At 36.7% G+C, this 26,134-nt stretch overlaps 1 protein-coding gene across 1 annotated transcript in view; it reads right to left on the minus strand.

Moving 5' to 3' along the window:
* Positions 1 to 26,134, minus strand: part of LOC124553283 (BTB/POZ and MATH domain-containing protein 1-like) — a 100,624-nt gene that overhangs the window by 69,185 nt on the left and 5,305 nt on the right. The gene's annotated exons all lie outside the window — the stretch shown is intronic.

The following is a 26,134-nucleotide window of genomic DNA, read 5'->3' on the forward strand; positions in this document are numbered from 1 at the left end:
TTAACCAAAGACAGGATGCGCAGCTTCAAAATGTAACAAAAAAATTAGAATTTGACATTGAGGGCAAATGTACTAATGTAGAAAAGGAACTTGTTGAAAAATTAGGATCACTTCAGAGCGTATGCAATGTTACCTTCGACGTGGTAAATCAGAGGATGCACACGCTGAAGGATAGTATTGAGAAACAAGATAACATAATTCCTTTGGTACAATCGCAAAATGCAGGTCTCAACACTCGAGCCGATGACGTGGAGAGAAATTTTGAAGAAAAACTAGCAACTTGAGACACTAAATATAAGCGGTCTGGAGGGACAGGTAGAGGAGATAATCGATAGAAAAGTTGCCGTGAAAGTAGATTCTGACAACGGATCTACAAAGGTAATCTATGAACTTGATGACACTAAGAGAAATGTTGACGAGTTATGGAAAGAATTCAAATTTATGCAGGACCGAGTGGGGAACAGAGGGAGTTCTACTAACGCAGTGTTAACCAGTGAGGCAATAACCGACCTACGAGGTGCATTCAAGTTCTAAGGCCTCTGATTTCTTTTCTCCGGACTGGAAAGAGATAGAAACATGCGCATTGTTTTAAAATGAGGCCGCATTCATTGTCAATACGTCCCAGAGATGGCAGCACCGTACGGCAGATGGAATTTTACCGCCAGCGGCGAGAATGAGAACTGTTTCAAATACTTAAAATGGCGACGTTTTCCTTACTTGAACAGCGTGCAATCATTCGTTTTCTGAATTTGTGTGGTGTGAAACCAATTGAAATTCATCGACAGTTGAAGGAGACGTGTGGTGATAGAGTTATGAATGTGTCAAAAGTGCGTTGGTGGGTGCGACAGTTTAACGAAGGCAGAACATCGTGTGACAGCAAACCGAAACAACCTCGGGCTAGCACAAGCTGGTCTGACGACATGATTGAGAAAGTGCAGAGAATTGTTTTGAGGGATCGCCGAATGACTGTTGAACAGATCGCCTCCAGAGTTGGCATTTCTCTGGGTTCTGTGCACACAATCCTGCATGACGACCTGAAAATGCGAAAAGTGTCATCCTGGTAGGTGCCACAAATGCTGACGGACGACCACATGGCTGCCCGTGTGGCATGTTGCCAAGCAATGTTGACGCGCAATGACAGCATGAATGGGACTTTCTTTTCATCGGTTGTGACAATGGATGAGACGTGGATGCCATTTTTCAATCCAGAAACAAAGCGCCAGTCAGCTCAATGGGAGCACACAGATTCACCTCCACCAAAAAAATTTCGGGTAACCACCAGTGCTGAAAAACTGATGGTGTCCATGTTCGGGGACAGCGAGGGCGTAATCCTTACCCATTGCATTCCAAAGGACACTACGGTAACAGGTGCATCCTACGAAAATGTTTTGAAGAACAAATTCCTTCCTGCATTGCAACAAAAACGTCAGGGAAGGGCTGCGCGCGTGCTGTTTCACCAAGACAATGCACCAACACATCGAGCTAACGTTACGCAACAGTTTCTTCGTGATAACAACTTTGAAGTGATTCCTCATGCTCCCTACTCACCTGACCTGGCTCCTAGTGACTTTAGGCTTTTTCTAACAATGAAAGACACTCTCCATGGCCGCACATTCACTAACCGTGCTGCTATTGCCTCAGCGATTTTCCAGTGGTCAAAACAAACTCCTAAAGAAGCCTTCGCCGCTGCCATGGAATCATGGCGTCAGCGTTGTGAAAAATGTGTACGTCTGCAGGGCGATTACATCGAGAAGTAACGTCAGTTTCATCGATTTCGGGTGTGTAGTTAATTAGAAAAAAAATCGGAGGCCTTAGATCTTGAATGCACCTCATACAACGGGGAACATATTCATGAGTACCTAGGCAATTTCCAAAATTTAAGCGAGACGGCAACGTGCACCAACTCATTCCTGAAGCGATTTAATAAGGCATTACCCAGTCTTTGGAAGACACAAAAATGATGGAATTCGTGGTGGGGTATCTTTTGGGAGAAGACTCAGAGTGGGCAGACATTCAGAAGAAGTTTAAAAAAAAAGTATTGGTCAGCCAGTGCCCAGGAGAAACTACTATCGGATTTGTGGGACGCAAAATATTACAATAGTTCCTGGGGTGCAATGAAAACATATTTTGATTGGCATTTAACGAGGGTGAAATACTTAGATAAGCCCATGGAAGAATAAGGGTTGGTTAGGACTCTTATAAGACGTTTACCCATTTATACTAGAAAGGATATATTGTATAGTGGATGGAAAACGGTAGAAGAATTATTAACCTTTGTAGATACGCTTTATGCCATAAATAGGGACCGAAATGAGAGCATACATCAAAATGAAAGTCAAAATAACCGAAGAAATAGTAATAGTAGTGGCAACTTTAACAGACATGAGGCAAATTTAGCCAGAGTACATCAGCATAGGCGGAATGATGGTAACAAAATTTTCAAAAGAAGCATCGACCTTCAACTATAGGCCTAGAAACGTCGCAGGAATTTGTACCGAGTATAATAGAGTCCAAAGTACTAACGTCATAACTCGATTTGATAACCAGCCTGAGCTTACAAATAGTGAGTAAAACGTAGTGCGATCTGGACCCAGGGCCGGGGCCCAGGTCGTAGAAATGCGCTAGGAGGCCTAAATTATGAGAAATATGTTAGTTTTACGCATAAAGTACGCACCAAAGAGTGTTTGTTACTGGAAGAACACACCGATAACAACATTAATCAACGACCAATTGTAATTGGAAGAATAGAAGGTCTTGGAGTTAACATCTTTATAAATTTGGGTTGTGAAGTGTCACTTATTTCTCGAGATTTCTTTAGCACATTAACAGCTAAGCATGACTTACCTATACTACCAGTAACAGGAGAATATATAGTCGGTATAACTGGAACTAAAAGTAAGGTTGTCAAATATGAACCCCAAGTAACTTATAACATCGGCGATATTTCGTTCCGTCATACGCTTCTTGTAGTAGAAAATATTAACTGGGATGTGTTATTTGGCATAGAGTTGCTATCAGAATTTAACGCCGTGTTAAATTTTGAAGAAAATTTGCTTCATTGTTGAAAAGGAGACGGTAAGTGCTGTGTACCGTTTCTGACAAACAATAATGAGGGTAAGCTAACAACAGAAGCTCAATGTTTGATATCAACTGCGACCGCACAATTGTCACCAGAGATTGAAAACGTAAGTCATACATTGCACTGCGCGGACATACGAAACAAAGTAAATGAATCCCCAATATTAACCAACGACGAAAAATCAGATTTAACCAAAAGTCCATTGGAATATGAAATGGTATTTTCGGATAGTCCAGGTAGTATTACTGACTACGTACACAAATTTAAGATCACAGATGATACTCCATTCTTTTGTAACCCTTATCCGATGCTGCCAAGATAAAAGGAAGGGGTTGAGGAGGAGGTAGATAAAATGATAGACAGTATGATAATAGAACGTAGTAGGAGTGTAATAAATAATCCCTTAGTAGTCGTGAGAAAGGCTACAGGAGGTGTGCCAATGGTACTGGACGCGCACTCTAAATAAATATACGGAAACTGGAAGAGATAGAGCTATTAATATCGACGAGTTATAGACCAAATTGGAGAAAGCACAGTATTTAAGCTAGATGGACCTGACTGCTGGTACTGGCAAATCCGTTTACATCCAGATTCAAAGAAATGTACCACATTTCTATTTGATGGGAAATCCTATCATTTTAATGTGTTTCCATTTGGACTAAAAATCTCAGCATCAGTATTTATACGCGTATTGCACGGAGCGTTAGGAAGAAGGAGGGTAATTCCATGGACTTGGGACCAAGAGGCACACAATGCATTTCAATGTGTAAAGCGGGTATTATCAGAATCACCGATATTGCACTATCCGGTGATGGGTGAACCATTCAAGATTGCAGCCCATGCATCAGACTATGGTATAGCCACAGAACTTTTCCAAGGCGAATGGGGCTTAGAAACTATAGACCACAGGTCAATAGCTTTTGCTAGCAGGACTCTCAACAAACATAAATTGAACTATACAGCCACAGAAAAAGAATTATTGGCCATAGTATGGAGTGTACAAAAATTCCAAACTCTGATATTGGGGTCCGAAATAGGTGTCTATACAGGTCACCAAGCTCGATTACTACATAGTAGATTGATGTGGTGGATGTCGTTTCTTCAAGAATATGACATTAAAATCCAGTATATAAAAGGTTCGGAGGATACTGTACCCTACGCCTTGTCTCAGCTACCAGTAGACATGAGAGAACTAAATCGTACAGAAGCACTTGGCGTAGTTTTTGCGATTAATTTTTTATCACTAGAATATCCACTAAACAAGGTGCAAGAAATGGCTCACAAAATAACAGATAACGTCCAAAATGATCCTTATTTTACAGACATATTATCTATATTTGTTAGGAAGTCGTTGCCATCTAATCAAGATGGAAGGTAGAAGATTATAGGACATTATATTTTCTGGAGAGACAGTAAGACAACGCAACATTCGCGTTTATGTATACCGAACTTAGTAGAAGACGAGTAAGTGTGGTACATTCATAAGGGGTATGGGCATTTCGGTATAAAGAAATATATTGCACATATGAATAAGTTCTACTACTTTAAAGAGCTATGACATAAAATAGCATCAGTCATTAATATTTGTGATATTTTTCAGAAGGTAAAAGAGGGCAACGCTCACATTGAATACAAAATGTATCCAATTATTCGTAAAGCATTACACGATCTAACAGCTGCAGATTTCATTGGACCAATTTCAAAAGAAAAAGGAGGAGTGGCTATGTTTTTCTCCTCATAGTGTGTTGGTCTAAGTATGTTAAGTTATACTCTATTAAGAAAGCAAACACACCAACAGTAATACACTGCAACAGTACTTTCTCGAGGTTGGAAAACTGAAACGGTTCCTTTTCGACAATGGAATGCGATTTTCTAGTAACGAGTTTATGAAATTTATAACGTGCGAAAATATTCGTCAAGTATTAATCTCCAACTATAATCCATCTTCTAACCCATGTGAAAGGGTTATGAAAGAAATTGGGAAGTTATGCCCCACATACTGCCAGGAAAAACGTACGTCTTGGGCAACGAAAATGAAAGACTATGAGATTATTTTTAATGAGTTACCTCTTTTATCAACGGGATTAACACTTTAGGAGGTAATAGGTAAACCCTTTGTCGGATAACCCCTTATTAAATGTTTTGTGTGGCCTGAGCAACCTATTGACGATTCCAACTTGAACAGGAAATAGTCTGTAAGAACATACTTAACAAAGCAAAACAACGAGTGAGCAAATATAACGAGAAGGCTATAGAACCACAATATAAAGTTGAAGATGTAGTTTTTGTAAAGCACCATTTTCAGAGCTCGGACCTGAAGAAAGAGACACATAATTTTTTTCGGAAATATGCTGGACCTTACTGGGTACAAACAGTAATCCATCCCAAGACACTAATTTTAGTAGATCCCATAACTGGATCGGAAAAGAGAAAATACAAAGTAAAGGATCTAAAACTGTATATTCCCCAGGGACGTTAACATTCTGTGTTAAGGGGAGGAGTGATGGCTGTCAGTGCTTGAGTTGTTTCCGGTTTTACTTCTACATTAGTTTTCCTACACCAAATTTCCTTCAAATATTCAATTATTCTTAATCTATTAACAACCTCTTAAACTATCCTCTCATATTAGAAATAAAGTGACCGAATGCGACTACAAGATTGTGATTCATTTAAGAGAATCAAGGAATAAACAGTGATCTGTAAGCATAAAATGGAACGAACGAAATAATATTGTGGTAGTATGTATAATATGATGGTACTATGGAACCAGAGTGATTTTAAGATGGAATTAACAGAATAGAGTATTATATTTAAGAATAATATAATATGAAGTGACTGACGAATTAACTATTTGATTATAGTGTGTAACTTTCCATTTAGTATAGAATATTTTATTCCTTTTATGAGATGTGAGGTAGATGGGGAGGGTTTATATCGATTTTGAAAGAGGGGGGAGGGGTAGTGTAAGTACAAACGAACCTCTCACACAAGTGTAACTGATTCTTCACCATTTGCTGTTCCATAGGAGTTGCTAAGATCTTTCTTTAGGGACTTCAAAGGTGAAGATAAGGAAGTCCGTTCTGCAGGAGACGTTTAACATCATACCTCCTCCAGCTTCTGACGCAAGTACCGGTAAAGTAGGGATCATGGGGAGGGGGGGACAAGGGTTTTCTTTGGGACTATCTTCTTTCACTTCTCCGATCTTAGCAAACGTTCCTATTTTTTCCTTCCTTACTTCTCTATTGAGTACTGGTCTAGCTTTCCCTCTTTCCATACACATACACTTTTATCGCTGAAGTCCTTCCTACGCTGCGTGGTTTCCTTTTACCTTCAATTTATTTCACATAAGTAGGCCAAAGAATCAGGCTGCACCAACACACATCGACATAGATACAAAACTACACTTAGACACAAACATCAAAACTACGGACTAGAAACCGAAAGTGATGTCAAAACCGTCAAGGGATCTAGGGGAGTATAGATATATGTACATGTGAATCGATGCACATATTACATTGTTGATATGTGACGGTCCCGCATCGTTACTTTGGCGCATGTGCCGTGCTAGTCCTTGGAGAAAAGTTGATAAATACAGGTAGACGTAGCATTTACTATCCGAATGTATGATATCTGTTAATATAGTAAAAGTGAGATGTGAAAGAGGACTCTAGGGCATAAGATGATGTATTAGAAAGTGGAATATGAGGTTAAAGTAGATCTGTAATTTTACCAGAGAGTATTTAAGAATAGTATTCATAAAGATGTATGAACGGGCAATAAACCGGGAGGCCTACTGAGGAACGACGAGGAGGGCGCATCTATCATTTATTGACTGAAAAGGGCAGATAGGCAGACCCAAGAGAGAGGCTGACTGATACTATGCAGACAGGGGCACTAAGAAGGGCATCGACCTGTACTATAGATTAGGAAGTTAAAAGGAGCGTACCTACCAAAACGGAAGGAGAAAGGGTACTACTAGGATCAACCCATGTAAGATATAGGTTCCTGTTCGTACATATTGAATATCTATAAAATATCGAGTGTTCAAGCTAAGGGGAAACATGTATAGTGCCTCGAGAATTTCGACGCAAATTCTAGAGACCCTCCACTTTCCACCATCCCGAACACCCAATATTTTAAGTACGAGCGTGAGGGACGGTAGAGTGTCCACCTCGCGCCGGTTTTCTGTGTGTGCAGGGTGGACGTGTGTCAAGAGAATGCCACAAGGTGAACGGCTGATCGACGCGGGCAAGTGGTTGCCTCGCTCGTCACTGAAGTTACGCGCCCAGCACTAGCAGCAAGCGCGCCTTACTCCGTGACGGTGCTACGTCAGTCATTATTGTGAACAGTTGAACTGTGTAAAAGAAACGAAAAGACGCTTTTACTTACTTACTTACTTACCGACTCTCTAGAGTCGTGGATGGTGGACTTACGATAAATTTCAGAGATTTTTGGAACTGTATTTATTGTAAAAGTAATCAATAGTTTCTGCCGGACCGGGAGTCATCGGATTTACGAAATATGATTCATTGATGTGAAACAGTTGTGTGGTGTTCTGTTTGTGGAAGTGAAATATAGTAGGGTTGATTTAAAAGTATCCTGAGTGTACGAAATCATTTTAAGAGAACAGAAAAGTCCTCCAAACAGTGTCATATCTTCGGACAAGAAATTGGGCAGATCGTCGCAGCGGGCTATCCTGAGAAGAACTTAGGCCAATTACTTCCAAGTAAGTCCAGTGATGAAGGGGATGTGTGAGTCTAGCGCACCAGCACCACATTGCTTCCTCTAGTCGCTGGAAACCGCCAGACCGGTTTAAAGCTTCTTATTCGTTCGTTCGTTTTATTATTTAATATCTCGTGATAGTAGTTTTTATTCAAGGTTTTGTTTTGATGACAGTGGTTATCATATTTCTTTTAAAGTAACAGGTTTATTATTCGTTGTTGTTTCTGGTGGTAGACATATTCATTAATTTTTCCTCTCCATCATTTAATTTGAAGTTTTTAACAATTACTGTTGATGCTTAAGGTTCCCATTTGGGTTATCGTAGTGTGATGTGACTCTATTATATCAGCCTTTTATATAACCAGTTAAACAAATAAATGATCAACATAAATGAAGACGGTCTAATTACTCCCCTCAACCATTCTCAAAAGATTGATGAATATGTTTCTATTCTTCCTTGTCATGGGTGGGGAGGCTTCTGTGCCTCAGCGATACAGATAGCTGTACAGTAGGTGCTACCACAATGGAGGGGTATCTGTTGAGAGGCCAGACAAACGTGCAGTTCCTGAAGAGTGCCATCGGCCTTTTCAGTAGTTGCAGGGGCAACAGGCTGGATGACTTGCTGATCAGGCCTTGTAACATTATCCAAAACGCCCTTGCTCTGCTGGTACTCTGAATAACTAAAAGCAAGGGGAAACTACAGTCATAGTTTTTCCTGAGGGCATGCAGCTTTTCTGTATGGTTAAATGATGATGGCGTCGTCTTGGGTAAAATATACCAGATCTCCAGGAAGTGACTACTCAGGAGGACGTTGTTACCACGAGAAAGAAAATTGGCATTCTACTGATTGGGGAGTGGAATGTCGGATCCATCAACTGGGCAGGTAGGTTAGAAAAAAAGAGGAAAAGAAATCGATATCTTAAAGTTCGACATTAGTGAAGTTCGGTGGCAGGAGGAAGAAGACTTCTGCTCAGGTGAATACAGGGTCATAAATACTAAATCAATTAGTGGTAATGCAGGAGTACGTTTAATAATGAATAAAAATAGGAGAGTGGGTAAGCAACTACGACCAGTATATTGAATGCATTATTGTAGACACAATGCCCGCGCCTACGACAGTAGAACAAGCCAACCACCTCCACAGATGATGAGATTTAAGAAATGTCTGATGCGATATAAGAAATTGTTCAGATACTGAAGGGAGACGAAAATTTAATTGTCATATGGCACTGGAATTCTGTAGAAGGGACAGCAAGCGAAGGAAAAGTAAGAGGCGAATATGGAATGGGGGTGAGAAAGGAAAGAGGAATGCATGTGGTAGAATTTAACACAGAACATAACTTAATCATAGGTAACACTTGGTTTAATAAACATGAAAGAACGTTATATATGTGGAAGAAGCCTGGAGACACTGGAAGGTTTCAAGTTGATTATATAAAGGTAAGACAGAGATTTTGGAAGCAGGTCTTAAATTTTGAGAAATTTCCAGGAGCAGATGTGGATTCTGATCACACTTCATTGGTTATGAACTGTAGACTAAAACTAAAGGAACTGTAAAAAGGTGAGATTTTGAGGAGGTGGGACCTGGACAAACTGAAAATGCCAGAGGTTGTAGAGAGTTTCAGAGAGAGCATTAGGGCAGGATTGACAAGAACAGAGGAAAGAAATACAGTAGAAGAATAATGGCTAGCTTTCAGAGATGAAATAGTGAAGGCAGCGGAGGACTAAACAGACAAAAAAAGAGGGATAGTAGAAATTCTTGGGTAACAGAACAGATAGTGAATTTCATTGATGAAAGGAGAAGATATAAAAATGCAGTAAATGAAAAGCCGAAAAGGAATACAAATGTCTCGAAAATGAAGTCGACATTAAGTGAAAACTGGTTAAGCAGGGATAGCTAGAGGACAAATGTAAGGATGTAGTGGTATACGGCACTAGGGATTATATAGACAGTGCCTAAAGGAAAATTAAATATAGAAAAGAGAACCACCTGTTCGAATATGAAGAGTTCAGGGGTAAATCGGTTCTAAGCAAAGAAGGGAAAGCAGAAAGGTTGAAGGAGTATATAGAGGGTCTATACAAGGGCGATGTACTTGAGACTAACATTTTGGAAATAGAAGAGGGCGTATATGAAGATGAAATGGGAGATATGACATTGTGTGAAGAATTTGACAGAGCACTTAAAGACGTAAGTCGAAATAAGACCCCTAGAGTAGATGAGATTTCATTAGAACTACGGATAGCAAGGGGAGAGCCAGTCATGAAAAAACTCTACAACTGGTGAGCAAGATGTATGAGACAGACGAAATACCCTCAGACACCAAGAATAATATCATAATTCCAATCCCAAAGAAAGCAGGTGTTAACAGGTGTGAAAATTAGCGAACTATCTGTTTATTAAGTCATAGCTCCAAAATACTAACACGAATTCTGAACAGACAAATGGAAAAACTGGTAGAAGCAAACATCAGGGAAGATCAGCTTCGATTATGTAGAATTGTGGGAGCATGTGAGGCAATATTGTCCCTACACCTTGTCTTAGAAGACAGATTAAGGAAAGGAAAACCTACATATCTAGCATCTGTAGATAGAGAAAGCTTTTGACGATGTTGACTGGAATACTCTCTTTCAAATTCTGAATGTAGCAGGGATCAAATACAGGGAGCAAAAGGCTATTTACAATTTCTACTGAAACCAGATGGCAGTTATGAGTCAAATGGCACGAAAGGAAATCAGTAGTTGAGAAGGAAGTGAGACAGTGTTGCACCTTACAGCCAATGTTATTCAATCTGTATATTGAGCAAGCAGTAAAGGAAACAAAGGATAAATTTGGACCAGGAATGAAAATCCGAGGAAAAGAAGTAACAAATTTGAGGTTTGCTGCTGATGATGTTATTCTGTCAGAGACAGCAAAGGACGTCGAATAGCTGTTGAATGTAATGGACAATGGCTTGAAAGGAGTTATAAGATAAACATCAACAAAAGCAAAATGAGGATAATGCAATCCAGTCGAATTAAATCAGTTGATGCTGAGGGAATTAGATTAAGAAACGAGACACTCAGAGCAGTAGATGAGTATTGTTATTTTGGTAGAAAAATAACCGTTGATGGTTGAAGTCGGGATATAAAATGTAGGCTGCCAATGGCAGGGAAAGTATTTCTGAAGAAGAGATATTTGTTAACTTTGAGCATGTATGGAAGTGAAATGTAGATGATAACTAGTTTAGGCAGGAAGAGAATAGAAGCTTTTTAAACATATTGCTACAGAGGAATGCTGAAAATTGGATGGGTAGATTACGAAACTAATGAGGAGATACTGAATAGAATCGGCGAGAAGCGAAATTTTTGACATGTCTAGAATAAGGGATCGGTTAGTAGGACACGTTCTGAGGCATCAAGTCATCACCAATTTAGCATTGGATGGTAATAGGGACTGAAAAAACGATAGAGGGAGACCAAGAGATGAATATACTAAGCAGATTCAGAAGGATGGAGGCTGCAGTAGGTACTTGGAGATGAAGAAGTTTCCACAGGAAAGAGTAGCATGAAGAGCTGCCAGTCTCTGGATTGAAGACCACAACAATAACAACAACGTGAAGCTATTGTTATGTATGTCTTTAAAATACGGCTTTTTGTATATTTATATTATGTATTTCATTTTTTGTGCATAAATAGCTTATAATTAAATTTTAACACTGAAGATGTGAAGGAAATACTTCTATTTTTAGGTAAATTTTATAAGGATAAATATATTATTTTTGCAGTGGAAGTGTTATTTTTTATTTTCACTATATAAATGTTAGAAATGTTAATGGCATTTGACTGCTAATTAGCAGTTTTAATATTGACTTTACATTTTCTTCATTGTAACTCAATAGTTCAGTTACATGATTGACAACAGTAGACTTCTTTTTACCCTCAATAAATATAGAATGAAGCTAAGTATTTACCAACCTTCCAGGTCGAAACTGACAGCAATAACTCACTTCTTATTCAGTATGAAGTTGACTGATTATATTTATACATTCTGTATACAACCCAAATGTAAGGTTTAACTACAACCCTTTATTCTGCTCCTTGATTTTATTTGTGATATAATCTTCCTAGAAGGACTGAAATGTAGAATATTGTTGATACTGTACAGATTATAATATCTGATGCTTTCATAATGCTTACAATTGCTAAAATTAATGCAATTCCTACATCTAAGATCAGAAAGTTTATGGCAATTAAGAAAAATAGAAGGGAGAAACAAATCTGTGCTAATACATTTTTGATCAAATCCGTATTCAAATGGTAATTTTTCAATCATTAATTAACTTTTTTGTTAGAATTGTTGCAATAATTATAACAATTATTGGAGTGATAAAACTACTAGAAATTTTTGTAGGTAATACTAGGATTGTCTTACTTGACTGATAATCAAGCTTTCTGATTGGAAGTGAAATGTACTATTTATAGAAGGAAAACTATTACCTACATCATCAATACCTTCATCATCAATAAATTGGTATGTATATAAATTTACAAACAGCCATTATCAAGTAGTGGCTTCAAATCTAAAGCACTGTGTTGGTGAGAACCAATTTATTCAATGTCAAAGTATGCATGTTATTAGGAAAATTGTTCCAATAACTATACAAACCACATCAAATCCTATGGCAACAAAAATGTTTATCCATAAACTATATCAGCAATGGTGAAAGATGCTTACCAACATTCGTATGATTGAACTGTAGTGAAAGATGATAACAATAGTAATATTAATAATAATCCTTGTAACACCTGAGTTTGACTGGATTCTTTAAGTCTGTGGTGTGTTCATGTTACTCTTACTCCTGATGCAAGAAAATGTTAAAAAGCTAACCTGCTATTTGCCCTTATAATATTCCCAATTCAATAGTTGGTGCTCATCTTGTACTAAAAAAAGTGCCAAAGAATGTGACGAAGAACATATCTTATGATGCAATAAGTAAAATTATCCCTTGCTATAATTCAATTGAGAAAAATTCTGTATGTAGTCCTTGGTATGTGCATTCACAGTCTACATCTCATCATCAATGAATTATTGTAAGAAATGTAATTCCAATTCCAGTGATGAACAGGATATTGTTAAATAAGTGGAAATACTTCGCTAAACCTGATACTAGAACTACTACTCCAATTTCCCCATCAATAGTCAGGGTCTATAATGTATTAGGTGACAAGGATTGTTTGAGTGAGTTGTTATCATAAGTTTAGTATACTTCTCTAAAATATATAGTTCTTAAAACTGAGAAGACATAAGCTTCAAATATAGCTACTGCTGATCCCAGAACCAGCATTAGTATTGGACCAAGAATTAGCAATGAGATTAAATTTATTGCTATTGAAGATCCTGTTTCTCCTAATAATGTTAATAATATGTGTCCAGTTATTATACTCATGGTTAATTATATGGCTAATGTTCCAGGTTGTAAGGCATTCTTAGCTATTTCAATTAGAACTACTCATATAAATGATATTAGTGAAGGTGGTGCATCTTGGGGTACCACAAGATTAAATATATGACTGATGTGATTTATTCATCCTAAAAGTGTAATATTAATCATATAGGTAAGGCAACTGCGAATGTTAGTGCTAAATGTCTCATAGTGCTGAAAACAGTAGGCATGAAACAGTGGAACAGTATAATAACAAAAACTGAGATGAAGATAAATTTTGTTTCATTAAACGATTTTGGTCCTAATGAGTTTTATATTCCTTCTGTAAGGTTATGTTGTCCACAGCTCGTGTTCTCATGGTAGCATTCTAGCTTCCCAAGCACAGGGTCCCAGGTTCGATGTCCAGTGGGGTCAGAGATTTTCGCCTGCCTTGAGATGACTGGGTGTTTCTGTGCCATCTTCATCATCATAATTCGTTCATCCCCATTATGGTCAGAGGAAGGTAATGACAAACCACCTCTGCTAGGTCCTTGCGTAGTTCAGCATTGCATCCCCTATGCTCTGTCAAGGAGTATGGGACTTCATTGTCATCAAGGTTATGTTATTTCAGGCAATGTTGATTTGTGATAGTGTAAGCCAAATAGTGAAGGGATTAATAGTAATACTAAGATTGTTCTAGTTCATTTTCATGAGAAATTGGAGATGTGACAACTGGATGAATTGTGGAGAATAAATTTGTTATCTTTTACAGATTAGGTTCTTCCTTTCAGTTACCCCTTTTTCTCTTTCAGTAAGATTTGGTACAAAAAATAAAAAGTTTATTTCGTCAAATAATGCATCTATAATAAACAGAGAGAATCGTATGATTGGCGATAATTGAAAGATTCAGATTAGAAATTCCCCATCTGAAGTAGCCTTTAATTTCTCTATTCTTTTTATTAAAAGGCCTTTACCTACTTTGAGCCATCTCATGTTCCTAGGTGTACTAAGTGTTCACTTACTCTGCAGTGATTTTTTAACAAACTCCTTATATTATCTTAAATAATAATTTGATAAGTAAATTTACTGAATCTCTTGCAATTACAATTGATATAAATGTATGGTTTGCCAAACAAATTTGTGAGCAAAGAATAACCCAAGCTGATTTATTGTTAATGTTCCTTGATTCAGCCGACATGTGTAGTGTGAATACTAATTCCTAATGCTGGTATTGATCATGAGTGTAGGACATTTGACACTGTTGTTAATACTGATACTTCAACATTTATAGTTAAAAATATTGGATTGTTAACATCTAGTAATCGAAATCCATCTCTTCTGGATGTTCTTCTGAAGTTGTATAAGCATCAAGTTCTAAATCTACAAAATACGAATATTCATAACTCCAGTATCTTTGTAGATCGAGTTGTTTTGATTGTAGTTATTGTACCTACTGACTCATCAAGTAGGTATAAGTCATTATGAAGGTAATGGAATAAAGAGTAGTGCTGGTAATGCTGTTCAAATGGTTTCAATTACTTGCACATAAAGTGTATTTCAGCTTGTATAGGCAATAGCTAGTATGTAACTAAAAGCATAGCATACAATTACTGTAATTAATAATAGTACAAATATAATATGGCGATGGAACAATGGTAATTGTTCCATAATTGGTGAAGATCTGTCTTAAGGCGATAAATTCTGTCGCTTTGCCGCCAATTATTTCCAGCAAACGGCAGGCCTGTTGCAGAGCTAAAATCTTCTGCACTAATCTGCCATATTAAACTCTAGAAATTACTGGTAGTTCTGAAAAACTGTGTTCCAAGGTTGCTTTGTAATTAGTCGATTGATCTACTTATATTATGATAGGTGGACTTACAACCATTCTGTTTTATGTAATTATAACAAACATATTGATTCCAACAATTGTGAGAGTTGATCCAATGCTTGACACTACATTTCATATTGTACATACATCTGGGTAAGCATTGTATTATCGTGGTATCACTGCTAATGATAGGGAGTGCTCAGGAAAGAAAGTAGGGTATAGTTGAATAAGTACAGTTGTGAAGTGGATATTTAATCATGTATTATTAATAGTTAATACTGTAAATAAAGGGTGTCATTTAAGTGACACTTCCTATAATTGCAAATACTGTTCTTATAATTGATACATAGTGGAAGTGTGGAACCACAAAATGAGTATTTTGTAGTTCAATATTAAGGGAGGAATTTGCTAATACTAAACCTGTTAATCCTCCACTTGTAAATAAGAAAATGAACCATAGGACTCACAATATTGGTGGGTTAAATTTGAACTTTTTTTGCATAGTGTTCTAATCATCTGAATTTCTTAGTTCCTGTTGATATGGCAATAATTATTGTTGCTGATGTAGAATATGCTAATGCATCAATATCCACTCCCACTGTGAATACGTGGTATAATCACATAATAAATCATATTAGTCCAATTGATAACATACCACAAAATCTCCAAAGTTCCAAATGATTCAGTTTTTCCACTACCTTGACACATAATTTCTAAAATAACACCAAATTGTGGTAAAATTAAAATGTAATCGACTGGTTGTCCAAAGAATCAGAATACATGTTGATACAGAATGGGGTCACTTCCACCTTCAGAGTCAAGGAATAACGTATTCAATTTTGGTAAGTAAGTAGTACGGTAATAGCACCTGCTAGAACAGGAAGTGAAAGATGAGGGAGAAGGACTGTAATAGCAATGGATCAGACAAATAATGGTGTCTCATCTAAAGTTACTAGAATAGGTTAAACAACATAATGGGTTTGTGTTTCTATTATAGCTGCAGTCACTGATAATGTAACTGCCTTATAAACACTGATTTCCTGTTCTATGCTAAATAAGTCGAAAAGTTTGGGCTGATTGTCAGCAGTAGGTGTAAAATATTATCTTCACAAGATGTTTCTCTGATTAGTGAGTCAAGGTGATTTTTTGATAAAGCACATATAACGATTTCATATGATTCTTATCTCTATTGTCGTCAGTCCAAATTACTTGGGTTCTCATTCTGTTACTGGCAGAGTTAAAATCTTGATCTAAACTGTAACATGACCACATCTTTCAGTGACACTTATAAAAGACTCACCAATTCATCCAAAAACACCTGAATTTGATTACATGCTTGCGATTCCCATTCCCATAATGTGTGCACATTGTAAGTGGCTGTGGAATACAGCAACACCTTTAAGTGTTTACATGGTTAGAAATATAAGCACCATGGATTGCATGGCTGGGGGCATCCTTCTTTGTTTGTGTTAAATACTTTTGTACTAGGCATAGAGATGTGCAGAGCAATTTCATAGAGTCTGTACATCATATCTACCGATTTCTGTCCTATTTTGATAATTCCTTTTCTTCTCTTATCTTGGAGTTTGGTTTAAAGAAGGTGTGCAGAGTGAGAGCAGTTTTAAACGTAAAGTTTTAGACAGAATGAACAGTTATATAGGCTATAAACTTTCCTTGGTGGAAGTCACATGTAAACAAAATAATTGGCGGTGTTGATAATGTTATCTTCCCTAGTCCACTGGCACATAAGAATACCTCTTTACCTTATGATGACCTGTGCTGTACTATATTAGTGAAGCCTGGACAATTAATGCGGAAGATGCAATAACACTAACAGCTTGTGAAATGAATTTATTGAGATGTAGTGGACACCAAATGGGAATGAGAATGAAGATGTCTTGAAGGAGTATAAGACTGAACGTATAAAACCCTGTAACATTATCCTCACCTAAAAACTAAAATTCACTACCTTTTAAGGTTGCAATAACAGACAAAAAAGTTCATGTCGTCTACTCATACCATAACTTAAAATCCATTACTGCATTCTCTATTGTCTGTCTGTATTTGAAGGCTAATCTCAGGAACTACTGTAAGGATTTTGATATGGTTTTCAATAATAGTAAGAAAGTTGGTCTATATGAAGACATATTATAAATTGAAGTCCAGCATTGTATTTTACTGTCTGTGTGCAATGGCTAATTTCATGGCCTACTTTAGGGATACAGTTATCAGTAATACATAGGAAGTTTTTGGGGTTGTCATAGGATACTATTGTGGTGTCTCAACATAGACATACATTACTGGTCGCTACTTGTGAATAATTTTCACAGCTTCAACAGAATTTAGTATCTGTGTATAATAGTAAATCCTGCATATTAATAAGCAGATTATCTAGATGGTTAGCTTCATGTTTCATGGATCATTTTGCATGATAAATCTTTATGATGTGAAATGAATCATTTTTAATTCAGAGCTCACATTAATTTGTATATTTGCTTACATATTGAACATTTCTAAGATAGTATTATCATCATTATTTAAATATGCAGATGTATTTCCTACCCACCACCTGCTACACATTCCAATAACAGAAATTCCTACCCACCACCTGTTACACACTGCAATAACAGAAATTCTTCTATGGAGCAGAAGGAATTTTGAAGGAGAATCTTTCTCAGTTTGTTAAGTTATCAAAAATTTTAGTTGCTACTTTGTGCACTTGCCTTTGTGCTAGAGATAATCGTAATGTAAAGTAATGAATGTCTTCTTCCTCCTGGTATTATAATTATGTACATTATTGTTACTCCTGAATTGCAGTAGATTATTTACAACAAGTTAATAATATTGAAGCAGTGGTCAGAATGGCCAAGTCCTGAAATAAATGTCTACAAAATGATTGTGGGTGAGCACCAAATATTATTCTTAGAGCCTGTTTTTGAGCAATGAAGATTTTGTTTCATAAAGGTGAGTTTCCCATGGAACATTATTCCATAACAGATTACTTAATGCAAATATGCTAAAGTTGTAAACTTACTGATTTGTTTGTGTCAAAGATTGGCAATTATCCAAAGCATAAATGTGGCTAATCTGTGTTGTTTTAGCACTTCCAAAATGTACTTTATCCAGTTCAAATTCTCCACAGTATAGACACTTGAGAATTTTGGGGTTTCTACTCCATTTATTATTTATTTATCATGCATTACAGTTATTATTGGTTAAGACTGCTGGGTCTACAGAGTTAAATAGGTTTTCCTTTTTTTAAAGATTAGAGTGAGAGCATTTGCAGAAAACTTATCAATGATACTTTTAAGAACCTTGTAGACTATTTCTTCTGTTTCTGTATGCATGATTTGATTAAATGCTGTGCTAGTTACTTCCGCAAAAGGAATAATCCTGCTTGTTGTGTGTTAGACTGGACATAGTTTACCTGTAAGAGGGACAATAGTGGACCTAAGACTGAGGCTTCGGATGCCCCTTCGTGATTTCCCCCCATTCAGAACAATGTTCCCAGACTGCACTGATTGAATTACTAAGTACAACATTTGCAGTTTTTGGTTAGATATGGCAATATATGTTGTTGGTTGTAACATCTGTCTACCAAACTTCAATTTGTTTAGGAGAATACTGTGATTTGCACGTTATATTCCTTAGATTAGCGTGCAAAAAAATACTAACCGACATTATTTTATGTTTTATTACTTCTAGAAAATGATGCATGAATATGTAAATGGCATTCTCCTTAGGAAAATACTTCTGAAATCAAGACTATCATTTTCTGAGGATATTATTGTTGCTCAGGTGAGATACTATCCTAGACTATGTCATCATGTCAGAAATTTTACTTTTATTTTACTTTTGTTGAGGGTTACTTTTTATAACTATGATTAATATGTGTGATGCAAAGTTCCACCCTACAGAAATTCTAGATTTTCTAGTTCCTCTGCCACAGATATCTTTTCTTATTACCAGTTCCATGGCTGAATAATTTGTTGCCATGTGTGAGCTATATTATGTTCTGATGGCATCTTGTGAGCCATTGCAACAACACAGCTTCTCAAAAGTTTCTGTAGTACTACATATAAATGTAGTAATTATTGACATCTCCTATTGCCTTCCTTATAATGGGGCTTGACAACAGAATGTCTCAGGTGAGTAACATCACATTATTTATCTTGTGAAAAAGAATAAAGTGATCATGTGCTAGAAAATTTTATGTGGTGCATGGAAGTAACCGTTGCCTCACCATATGTATACTGCAGATGTGATATGTATTGACTTATGTTTACAGGTGTATCGATGAGCTACGCTGTAGACTGCACCACATTTACATAATTTGAGTATAGCCCTTTATTCTTGTATGGCCCACAGTCTAAGGACTGTTTTGATGCAAGTCTCCATGTTACCTTAATTCATGTGAGTATCTTCACGTCTGGAAAACCATTGCAATTTACATACGACAGAGCATACCTACTTACTGAGTTCGAAGCCTGGTCTCCCTTGACAACTTTTGCACACAAGTTCTTGCCCCATCCGAAAACTGGTGATTCCTTGAAGTGTCGTGATATGTATTATCAATAGAGCCTTCCTTTTAGTCTCGCTGTGTCGAAAAATTATTCTTTCCAATCAGATTACTGGCTCCTCAATAGTTATTCAATTTACTGTTAAACTTTTAGTTAACTTCCATAACACCAAATTTCAAAAAAAAATTCTCTTTTCTCTGAATGTGATCCACATTTCTTTTCTGTACAAGACAACAGCCCTGAGAAAGTATTTAAGAAAAGAGTTTCTACGTAAATTTAGGTTTGAAGTTAAAGATTTTTCATTTTTGGAAATGATTTTTTTACAATAGTTAACCTGAATTGATACCCCCTTCGTTTGACCCATCATCCATTAAACGGCTACCAAATAGTAAACTAGATCTACTATGTTTTCTATTTTGTTTTCTAACTTTCTCAGTACAGCTTTATTGATGGTAACTACACTGTGTTACCCTTATTTTACTTTCGTTGAGGATTACTCCTTACAACCATGATTACCATGTGTGACGCTGTGTTCCACCTATCAGAAATTCAAAATTTTACAGTTGCACTCACACAGATAAATTTTCCTTTCACAGTAGTTCCATGCCTGAATGCTTTTTTACCAGGTGTGAGCCATGTAATATTCTGATGGCATCTTGTGAGCCATTACCACAATATAGCTTCTCAGAAATTGCTGCAGCAATACAGTTATTTCTTTATCACTTGAAAATAACTCAAGAGTCACTCTTTCCTGGCATGAGGGTGGCAGTGCCATTCTTGTTGAAATACGTTCGTTTTGTATTAATCGGTACTGAGAAAATTCTCAATGCTGGTGGCAGTGAAATCAGTGATTTGGAAGGTCAAGGGTTTAACAGTGGGTCGCATGGTGATTCTTAAAATGTTAATTTGTGTAATAATTCACTGAAGGAAATAGTAGTGAACAGTATGCTTCATAATGAAGAAAGATGAACCATACAGTGTCAATTGTGCAACAGTGCAAAAAATTTTATTGCAAACAACCTGAGTAGGGTATCAACAGATAAAATGATCATAAATACTGAAAAGAACACTAAAACAAGTTAGAATATACTGATGTGTTGAAATGCTGCTAAAATTGACTGAGAGTTCAATCTGCCACATTCGCTGTTATGTTGTAGTCCATCAGATACTAGTACAACTGGTTTTGAACCATGCAGGTACACCTTCAGGCTTGTTTCAGGCTTAATATCCCAAGTTACCTAAATTGTTTATCACATTGTCCAGGGTGTAATGACGAACAATACTGACACAAGCACCAACAGAGGTCAAAGTTAATAAAGCCTGTTGTCACCAACAACTTACGTTTAAGTTTGATTTCTGTCAGTTGTTGCGTCATGGAACATTAGACCTTAAATACACCTCAGGATACTCCTGCATGATATGAAACCTCTTGTACAAGTCTGTAAGCGACCACAATAAAACAGCTAACTTAGCAAATTGCACTCTCAAACAATTTTATTAGCACTTAAACACATCATTACATTTCAGTTTGTTTGTATGTTTCTTTGAGTATGTAAAAAATAAGCTATTGCCCACATACAAATATATCCACAGTTATTTCAAGTAATTTTTAAATATTGCTGCTACCAAAATATAGTTCATGCAATACATCACAATTATGTCACTTCATAACAGCTTGTATTTTGCATTTGTGGATTGCACAAAGATGTGCAACACTTTAAGAAAGATATGTCGACATCAGAAGGTAAAATCATCATCAAAAATGTGATATGCATTGTTTCTTCAACTATGACATAAGTGATGGGAACTATTTTAAATCCATATTACAGCAGGTGTACAAAGTAAAGGCCGTAGGAAACATGACACACACAAAATGAATCGTTTTGCATTTGTGAGAACAATCAGTGTAGAAGTCCAAATTTCAATGTATTCACAGACTGGTCATACAGAAATGTCACTTTATCAAATAAATTTGAGAAGAAGAAACGATAGAGTTTACAGGAACCACAGAAAGAAATAAGACTGTCAAGTCTACAGAAATGGAAAATAAAACGAAAATGAAGAAATGTCGCAAGTCCACTGACATGAAGGCAACAAGGCATTGATATTAAGACCGTATCACAGCTTGTAACAGACCAGCCATATTTGTCTGGACAACTGAGTCTTTGCGATCAAACCACATTATACATTATAGAAATGTAGAAGTGTGTTCACCAGAAGACGCATATGGAGTGAAGAAATGAAATTACCGACACAAAAGCACACATTTCAATATTACACTCTCACTGTTGCGTGTATGGCCTGTATTGTTCATGTAAACTGAAGTGTGTGCACAGGTTTACTGCAGAAAGAAGTCATGAAGTTAAAAAGAATGCGTCTACGAGTTTATTGATAGCACTCATGATGGTGATAAATTAGTCAGAAAAATAATGGTCTGGAGTTGAAGTGAGTATTGTATGCAGATTAAAAACTGGAACTTGAAGAAAATACACAATAATTTTCAAAATAAACACCATTACACAAAAGTAATAAAGGCCTGAAGAATGTAAAGTTATGAAACTTCCTGGCAGATTAAAACTGTGTGCCCGACCGAGACTCGAACTCGGGACCTTTGCCTTTCGCGGGCAAGCTGTGAGTACTGGGCGTGAGTCGTGCTTTGGTAGCTCAGTTGGTAGAGCACTTGCCCGCGAAAGGCAAAGGTCCCGAGTTCGAGTTTCGGTTGGGCACACAGTTTTAATCTGCCAGGAAGTTTCATATCAGCGCACACTCCGCTGCAGAGTGAAAATCTCATTCTGGAATGTAAAGTTAACTTGGATATGGTATTGTGGTTCTCTTGAAATGAGTAAGCAATAGCTATGGTACTATAAGCTGCTGAGTATCTTGAATGATCAAGATGTTCACTGGAACTCATTTTCAGATGTACTGTGTTGATAAGGACACAGGAACAGAGACAGATGCAGCTGACATTAAATGTATTCTCAAAACGAATTTGTGTGATTGCCCTTCCCTGTTCATCAATTGTTCTTCGTTATCCACACTTCTTTTTTAACAGTTCTTTAAAGGCATCTTGGCTTGGTAGAAGAAAAGCTCGCATCGCTATACTGTGTTTACTGAAGCTGTGATTAACTATAAACTGATGGATTACATGAATCACAAGTTTTCCTATGGTATGTTAGGCTGAACTTGCAGGAAAATCTGTAGAGTTATATGTATGTGTGTATCAAGGTACAGAGAGGTCATGAAGCCGAGCACACATCATAACAATATCAAATATGTGTATGGGTGCGTACCAACTGACACATCTATAGTACGTAGATGATACACAACAAAAATTACCTATTGACTGAGCTAACTACTATAGTGTCAACTGGTTTTACCGATAAACCACTGTAGTTTTGGGGACCAGTATTTCTTTTTCCACTACAGACCAGTGTGGTGGAGCAATCAGTGGTAACAACATTAGAGATCAAACGGCTAGCATAGGTAGGTCACAACAGACTGATGAGGATGAAAGTGTATGAAATGATTCTTTTACATAATTAGTTCTCTAGGGTCCCTCTGGCTTGTCTTACTCGTTTGTGTCACACCAGTACATAGTTTTATACTTTTCGATTCTTTACAACCTTATTTTACTAGTTTATTATGACCCATTTGTATAAATATTTTATCTCCAATTTTAAGCAAATTCTCTTATACGGGTCTACTACTTCTCATGTTCCTCTTTGTGAAAATACTTTCGCCAGCCATCACCCTCTTGTGCCATATGCTGTGGGCTGCATGTACTAGCCATATACTTTTTGTGTGTTTCTATGCCGAGTACTGTGTAAGCAGCTGGAAGCATGAGCAGCTGCGTCTCCTGTACTGTGTGATGCATCCATGCAGGCTTCATCCCGTTTTAGTGGATGTAGATGGCGCCGCATATCTCAAAAGGCAATCTGCTGCCTCTATACACAGATATACATACTTCTTGCAGATGAAGTCAGTTATTTGCTTTTGAATACTTCCTGACAATTTTCGAGCTGACGAGTTTCATTTGGACACCATGTGAACTATTTTAAGTATCTGACAAGAGGAACTACCTCCTCAGGCTTTCATGTGGTTTAGATGCAGTCCTCTATATTTTAAATTTCTATATCAGTAAGCTCCTTTACTTATTTTTTAAAATTTTATTTGAGTGTGCTTTGGTCTCTTAGTGCACTAGACTGTTTCCTGGGTTCTGAACATTTTATTAGCCATATTATGGTATAACTATGAAGACTTTTGTGACAGAATCCTACATAAAAAGTGCTTGATTTACTTACCATGTCAAAATTGGATGAAATCCCGAACTTTCGATGACTACCTCCGTCATCTTCGTCAGGGGTAAAACTGACAGGACCCCTGACAAAGATGATGGAGATAGTCATTGAAAGCTCGGGATTTTATTAAAACTTGATGTGGCAAGTTAACCGAGAACTTTTTATGCATATTCTGGTATAGTTTGCTCTTAACTTATAGAACACTGCACTACGTTCTTAAAATCCTGACCACAGTGGTTTCCTGCTGGGACATTTGTATACATGGAATCATATGTGCTTAACACCATATTTGACAGTAACAACTTATTTTTTCCCTTGCTAGTCGAATTTTGATGATCGAGGCCTTGGCATTTATATGAAAAGTTGTATTTTTTCTCGTAGGCCAGTCTGAAGATGCCTTGGTGAAATGCGTCATTGGAGGAGAAATAAAATAAAAACTCCAGTCTTGGAATCAAAATTGTTTGGTTCTTTCAACAGTTTTTCAGGTTCCCTGAAGCGCCTTTATCAGTCTTATATAAATTACTACAGTATGTTACATTATATGCAAATACAATATGGTAAGTAAGAATTGTTAACACTTTTTAGGAAGACAGTAGGAGCCAGTTGTAAATGATTTATGTATACAATGGACAAATAGCAATGTATTATTCATAGATAACGAGAAAATCGTTAGAAGGAACACTTCATTTTCGTTTCCATTTTCCAGCTTTGATGACATATGTCATTCCCAGTTGACACAAAAAGAATTGTTTTACAACTGAGAAACTACGAGAAATTCAAAACTACAAACTCATGTTTTAAAGTGTACCAATATTTCCAAATTATATGAAAAGTATCCAGCACAAAATTATGCTTACTTTTGTTTTTATATAAAGGGAATAGTTATTTATGCTTCTTACCACCATGATTAAAAGAACAGTAGCTCAATGGTTTAAAGTAAATTGACAGCAACATTGGATCCCTCATACTAATGCTAACAACGATACCTCAAATTGTTGTAACAATAATTCCACAAGGCTCAATGTCAAAGCAGCTTTTAGGAACAAACTGGTGAAACTATAAATACAAATTTATGAAAATCAATAGGTAAAAGTTGAAAAAAATCCATAAAACCTTAACACTAAGAGATATAACGTTAGATCACTGATCTCAAAATGTCATAATCATATCTTAAAAATTCAGAAACTAAAATTTGATACATTAGCCGACTGTGCCACAAGAAGAACAGTATCCTCTTTTATTCTATCTGGTCTCCTTTTATATCATGGTCGATCTTCTTCACATTGTTCCACTCCAGCTTTGGTAAAAATGGAAGACATATGTGAATACTGAATAACTTTCGTTCTTTAATAGAGTATATTAAACAGCTATAGTTATCAGACATTGAAAACTTTGTGCATATAGGTAAATTGGAGAGTCTGTATACATTATGCCAAATTCAGATGTAATTTTATTAGTTAACCAATAGAAAAGCTAACACAAGTGGAAAGGTATATACTTTGCCACACTTAACATGATACAAATACAGAAATGTGAACATTGTTCAGTACATACAAATCTGTCACTTTTCGAACATAGTCAATAAAATCTGTTACAAAACAACCAGATACTTAAATCTTCTGCACTACACACAATGGCACTGCCACAAAAATTACAATTATCGATATAAGGTTTACATAGAAAATAAAGTTAATTTCCCTGAAATGAGTACTGATCTATGGGCTATGGATGTCAACTAACACTCATTTATAAAATCTCTCTGCCAATTTCTACTGATCTAAATAAGCTTACTGGCAGGTTCATGTGAGGTCTGTCTCCCATTTGAACTATGTCACTTTCGTATCCAGTTTCCTGATTTTGGATGGTTTCCTACTGGTATGTATAAGTATACCCTACTTCAAATCAATAGATTTAATTAAGGATGTCCCACAAATGGCACTTGTATGTGATCTGTCGTCCATATGTACTAGGGCATGAGTCCTGAGACTGCTAGCCATGGTAAATGATATCCCACAACTCCACATTTGAATGGCTTCTTGATGTTATGTATTAAGGTTTGCTTCTTGACGGCATCATACACAGCAAAGGGTTTCCCACAAATAGGATATCTGTGTGGTTTTTAGCCAGAATGAACTAATGCCTGCTTTTTGAGATAATTAAGCTAAGTAAATGATTTCTCACAGATTTCACATTTGTGTGCTCTGTCTCTACTATGTATTAAAACCCTTTTAAAACATCTGACCGAGCAAAGATTTCCCACAAACATCACATTGATACAGTTTCTG

This window comes from Schistocerca americana, chromosome 11 (assembly GCF_021461395.2).
Source record: "Schistocerca americana isolate TAMUIC-IGC-003095 chromosome 11, iqSchAmer2.1, whole genome shotgun sequence".
Classification (NCBI taxonomy): Eukaryota; Metazoa; Arthropoda; class Insecta; order Orthoptera; family Acrididae; genus Schistocerca; species Schistocerca americana.